This window comes from Canis lupus, chromosome 32 (genome assembly GCF_003254725.2).
Source record: "Canis lupus dingo isolate Sandy chromosome 32, ASM325472v2, whole genome shotgun sequence".
Classification (NCBI taxonomy): domain Eukaryota; kingdom Metazoa; phylum Chordata; class Mammalia; order Carnivora; family Canidae; genus Canis; species Canis lupus.
The window spans coordinates 17,058,275-17,065,000 of NC_064274.1; the positions used below are offsets into that span (position 1 = coordinate 17,058,275).

General features: G+C 33.4%; 1 long non-coding RNA gene across 2 annotated transcripts in view; it reads right to left on the minus strand.

The window, feature by feature from the left end:
• The window catches only part of LOC112645283 (uncharacterized), a 169,107-nt gene that overhangs the window by 104,549 nt on the left and 57,832 nt on the right, over nt 1-6,726 (minus strand). The window lies entirely within an intron of this gene.

Genomic DNA, 6,726 nt, shown 5'->3' on the forward strand with positions numbered 1-6,726 from the left:
AGGTATGTTGTTTATTTTATATCACAAAATGCTAATCTCAGATTACATTCCCATGAAAATGCTGAATTGACAAATCACAGATACATCAAATATTGTGACTCAAGCTAATAAGTATTCTGAATACTTAGTGTTATTAGGGTTGTCTCATAGTGTAGGGTGGGAACTTGTAAGATAATGCCTTGTACGTCTTCACTTGCTGAATTCTATTCACTTCATTGTTGAATTCAGCCTATCAAACATGTCAAACAAAACTGAAAGATCTTCATTTTTCAGTTTTAATCATTTTTAAAAACAAAATGGAATAGTAGTGCCCCTAGAGGAAATTCAATCACAGTTTTATTCAATATAGTTCTCTAAAAAGTTAAATTATATCTCTTTATTACATTTTGAGAAGATTGGCTTTTAACCTGTTTTTTCTTGAAAAAAGAAACAGAATGAACATATACAGGAAAAGAAAAACAAAGAATAAACATGAAAAAGAACATGAAATGTAAAAATGTAAATGGTGGAAAATCCAAATGAAACCATCTTTAGCTGTCATAGACGAAAAAAAAAAAAGTCTCCAAAATGACGTGATTTTTAAAGTCAATAAAAATAAGCTCTCTGCCCTCCTGCTAAAGGATCTCGATAGAACTTTACAAGCTAACACTATTATGCAGATTTTAGATCATCAGACATATTAATAGGAGAGGGCAGCAGAAAGAAAATGTAAAGGAAAAGACAACTGTTTGTGTTAGGGTCCTGTTACCAGATACACTAGCATCTGCATAAGCTTGCCAAGTCAAAGTACTGCTTTACTCTGCAAAGGAAGTGTGGCATCTAGTGGACATTTCGTTTCTGCAATACCTCAAATACCTCAGCGTATTCTGCAGAAAAGCAGACGTGATTCATGATTGATCTTTGTGGATTAACTGTTGTTGTTATTGTTGTTGTTGTTCTGGTAGTTTTTGTTTTAAATAAATCATGTTTTCATCTTCAAAAATTGTAATTTTTTTATACTAACTTGGCAATAAAATTCAAACTGCTTGTATGAAAAAAATGTTTAGAATCTATCGTTCTATAGAGTGTATCTCACCCAAATGTGCTTAAATTTTTAAAAATATTGCAATATGAGACTCTTAAATTATATTTACATGAAATAAAATCTTTTCTGTTTGTCTTGGAATATTAAGTTTCGCAAAATATGAAATGCCTTAGGAAAGAACTAAATATTAGCGTGCAAAATGAATTGCCTCATATAATAAAAATCTTTTATGTATCAGAGATTTCAAGAAATAAGAGGTATCGAACTTGAAATTTATAGATTTCTAAGGTACACATTGACTTTATTTTGGAAAACATTACTTTCAAAATAAAATATTTTAAATTACAAACAAGTTTCAGGCTTTGTTCACCTTATTTACTGATAAAATAAAACAGTTGGATATTGTTTAAAAAAATAAAACTACTTTACTTCTGAAAATTCATTGTCACCCAAAATACATTAATTTACTATACACTATGGAGTCATATTTCAAAATTCACCTTTGCCTTCTTGTCAAATCAATAAAATGTTTTTATTAAAACTTATAAGTGTACAACTTGGTATTTACTAAAAGTTGAACAATTTCAAAATAGTTTTATGCTTTTCTATGAATTGGCTAAACTTTCAAGTTACCAAAGATTCTAGGCAAGTGCTCTCCTCTAAAATATTGTCTAATATTCATTCTTCAGTGTTTCCATAGATTTGCTTGTGTATCCAGACAAAATTGAGTTGACCTTTTAGCAGTAGGAAACATTGAATGATAATTTGTGAATTTCAGATGGGCAGGCTGAAATTTCAGGTGGGCAGGGTTTTTCATCACTTGGGAAAATAAACGTGTATACTCTCTGATCATGGTTTGGTCCCCTCTAGTGGACATCAAGTAACACTGTAAATTAAAATTCTTACAAAATGATCTAATGGTCAGTTAAATAATAGTCTAGTTGTAAGTTCAGCTAAGGGAAATGAAATGGTCATATCCCTGTTTTATGTTTGAATCTTACAGTTTACATTTAACCTGGTATCTAATCATCTTTGTTCAAAATGTGGATCAAAGACCTTTAAATAACCTGTAAGTCCATGAAGAAAATTATACACTTCCGAAGTTAATATCTTAATGATTTGAAAAAATATTATAATGAGTCATTTATTTGTTTGGAAACATTTTTGCTTCTGTATTTCTAAGGTAGTTAAGTAATGACCCATACTTTGTATGCAAAATTATAAATTTGGGAACACATTTCCTAAGAGATATCTCACTCTTAAGATTATGCAATGGTTTATAAAGTGCACAGTATTTCTTAAAGAGAAAGCTCTCCTTTTTTTTAATTTATGATAGTCACACAGAGAGAGAGAGAGGCAGAGACACAGGCAGAGGGAGAAGCAGGCTCCATGCACCGGGAGCCCGACGTGGGATTCGATCCCGAGACTCCAGGATCGCGCCCTGGGCCAAAGGCAGGCGCCGAACCGCTGCACCACCCAGAGATCCCTGAGAAAGCTCTTCTTTACTACACAATGATACTCCTTAGCATATAATAGTCCCTCCACACCTTTCTGGGATGCAAGAATGAATGAGAAGATAAAATGGAAAGAATCAGTGAATTTTTAATGTAATATTTATGTTTAATAAAACTTGCTCTTAATAAAATGTTTAATAACGCTTTGAAAAAAGGAACTAGAGGGAAGGAAGGGGATTGGAAGGGAGGGGAGGAAAGAACTGAATGCAATTGCTCTACAACCTCAGGGAAAGAAAGAGATTGTCTGGTGTGTGCCTTTCAGCACTGTACTGTACAAATAATTATGGCAAAATATAGCAACTTAACACAAATACATTCCACATACACAGCTGCAAATGGCTTCAGTATCAATTACAACAGGGTTTCTACCAGTATTAAGTATGAAAGTTTTCCATAATGTCTGAAGCCCTTGCACAAATACAGTATTTTACTATTAGCATTGCTGTTTTTAGCAGCAGTGATAACAGCTAAAACTTATAGTCTTACAAAGTGTTAGACACAGTCTTAAGTAGTATGTGTACATTAGTTACTTAGTCCTCACAACAACCCTACAAAGTGGGCTCTATTTCATCCTTACTTTAGATATGAGAAAAATAAGGCACAGAGAGGTTAATTGCCTGAAGCCATACAACTAGAAAATGGTAGAGGAAGGTTTTAGCCAGTAATCTTAGATCTTAAATCTGTGTGCTTAACCTCTGAATCTTTTGAAAATAACATTCGAAATATTAATAAAGGTGATAAGAATGGTAATAAATCTGGTAAGCAGTTATATTAAGTGAATATATTAAAACTAAATTATTGTGACCTCTATTTTGGGTGAATTCTACTTCAAAATTATAAGCAACAAAATCATACATTATGGATGTTGATATTATCCTCTAGATTAATTTTTACATTTGGGAAAATAAGCAGAAAAAAATGTCCTCTAGCAGAATCAGCTTGTTGCTATAGATTAATATTTAGAATGGAAACAAAAATGACAAGGCTCTGTACCAACATGTAGCAAGAAAATAATGTATTTAATCCAAGACATTCATTTATTTTTTTAAGTGTATGTGTGTATGTGTGTGTGTGTAAGTAAAGAACCACTTATAACCTTTCAAAGGCTTTGGATTAAAGAAGAGATTTACCTTTTTCTTTAAAAACAGCTTGCATGCAAAGGTCTGGAAGTTCCCTGGTTCTGAGTGATAAACAGGTGCAGGTTTATACAAATATAGCATTCTTTAGGGATATTTGGAAGTGGATTAGTTATATCACATGTTAAACAATATTAATTTCAAGTTATTTCTTGACGTTATAAGGGGTCAAAACTTTAAATCCTACATAATAGTACCCTTGATACACTTTAACACCTCTTTGTGGTATTCACCATTATTTTTCCCATGATGAAAATGTCTTCTTATTTTATAATTAATTGATTTAGTTCTATCTTCTGTAATATTGTTCATTTTAGTGATGCAATCTGATATGAGGAATTACAGGGCTCAAGTTACATGAATTTTTTATAACAGAAAAGATTAAAAAATATTTTTCATAAATTTCCTCTTCTGCAATTAATATTAATAGACCTCAAAAACATAAATACCAATATATTGGAGCCAACAGCAAAAGTATCCTAACAGAGTAGGTTATTTAAAGAATGAATGACTTTGAGTGGCAAAGAAAGTGAATAGAAGCAACAATAATAAAATATCCAGAATTGCTTCAAATGTTTTAAATCAATTCTCAAACTGTGGCTATTAACCCAGCAGCATAATCATCAACAGGGTACATAAAAATGCAAATTCTCAGGCCCCTATCAGAACCACTCAATCTGAAACACTGGAGATACAGGCCAGTAATCAGTGTTTTAATGGGCCATCCAATTGTCCAATTTAATTCTCACAATGACCTTATGAAATTAATAATTTCTATATTTTACAAAGGTTAAACAATATCTTTTATTGTTTCTCTCTTTGAGAGAAGGAAAGAGACAACTGTGTGCTGTCTACAAAGGACACATTTTAGATTCAAAGACACAGGCTTAAAGCAAAAAAAGATGGAAAAAAGATATGCTATGCAATTAATAATCCTAAGAAGGCTGTAGAAGGTATACTAAAACCAGACAGAATTCACTTTAAGACAAAAAATATTTCTAGAGATGATGAGTAGTGTTTTAAGATAAAGGGGTGGCATCTGGGTGTGCAGTAGGCTAAGCATCTGACTCTTGGTTTCAATTTGAGAGAGAGAGAACACAAGAGGTGGGGTGGAGGGGGAGCAGGAGAGGGAGAAGCAGACTCTATTCTGAGCATGGAGCCTGACACGAGGCTCAATCCCAGGACCCCAAGATCATGACCTGAGCTGAAAGCAGATACTTAACCTACTGAGCCCAGGTGCCCCAATAAATAAAATCTTTAAAACAAAAAATGAACACACACATATCACAATTAATGAGATGTTGCTAAATCATTGTTCAGAGGGAAATGTATCATTGTAAATGCGTATATTAGAAAGAAAATAGAAAAACAAGATAGACCTAATAAGTAAGGAAGTTGAATTAGTTCTTAAAAATCTTCACGCTAAGAAAAGCCCAGGCCCAAATGACTTCACTGTTAAGTTCTTTTTTGTTTGTTTTTTAAGTATGCTCCCCACCCAATATTATACTTGAACTCACAATCCTGAGATTAAGAATTACATACTTTACCAACTGAGCCAGCAAGGTATCCTATATTCTATCAAACATTTAAAGAATAATACCAACTCTTCACAAATTCTTTCAGAAAACAGAAAAGGAAGTAGCATGGCTTGTTCTATGAGATGAGTATTATCTTCATATTAGAAAAGAGGAAAAGCTGAGCAAGAAAAAGAAAAAACACAAATTACCAAAATCAGAAATTAAAGGGAACATATCACTAATGATTTCATAGAACTTAAAATTATCATAAAAGAGTACTGTGAACAACTCTATCCCTACAAAAAACAAAAACAAAAACCATCTATCCCTACAAATTGGACAACTAAGATGAAATGGAAAAATTCCTAAAAAAGACAAAAATACTGTAACTAAAATTGACTCAAGAAAAATTTTAAGTCTGAATATACCTTCAACAAATAAACTGAATTAGTTACTTGAAATCATCCCAAAATGTAAAAACTCAAGCCCAGATGACCTCACTGATAAGTTCTATTTAATATTTAAAGAAGAAGAAAAAAAAAAAACAAACAATCCTTTCCAAACTCCTCCAGAAGACAAAGGAGAAGGGCATACTTTCTAGAAGGGTACCCTGATACCAAAGCCAGATAAAGATTTTTTTTTTTAAGTACAAACCAATATCCCTCATGAATTTACACAAAAAAGCCCTCAACAATATATTGACAAACCAGATTCAGGAACATACAAATGAATAATGCACCATGACCAAGCGGGATTTACACTGGGAATGCAAGGTTGGTTTAACATCCAAATAGCTATTAATGTGATATCTTACCAATAGAATAAAGTAGAAAGCACATATGATCCTCTTAATATTTGCAGGAAAGGCACTTAACAAAATACAGTCATGATAAAAACAAAATACAAACAAAAATTTAAACCTCTCAAAAAGCTAAGAATAAAAGGGAACTTTCTTAACCTCAAATGCAATTCATGAAACTCATACTTAACACCATATTTAATGATAAAAGACTGAATGCTTTCCTCCTAAGAAGAACGCAAGGAGGAACGTCTGGCTGATTGAGTGATTGAGCGTCTGCCTTTGGCTCAGGTCTTGATCCCAGGGTCCTGGGTTCAAGTCCCACCATCAGGATCCTCTCAGGGAGCCTGCTTCTCCCTCTGCCTATGTATCTTCCTCATTTTCTGTGTCTCTCATAAATAAATAAATAAAATCTTTAACCGGGCAGCCCTGGTGGCCCAGTAGTTTAGTGCTGCCTTCAGCCCAGGGCGTGATCCTGGAGACCCCGGATCAAGTCCCACGATGGGCTCCCTCATGGAGCCTGCTTCACCCTCTGCCTATGTCTCTGCCTCTCTCTCTCTCTCTCTCTCTCTGTGCCTCTCATGAATAAATAAATAACATCTTTAAAAAAATAAATAAATAAAATAAAACCTTTAACAAAGAAGAAGAAGAAGAAGAAGAAGAGGAGGAGGAAGAGGAAGAAGAAGAAGGAGAAGGAGGAGAAGGAGAAGGAGAAGGAGAAGGAGAAGGAGAAGAA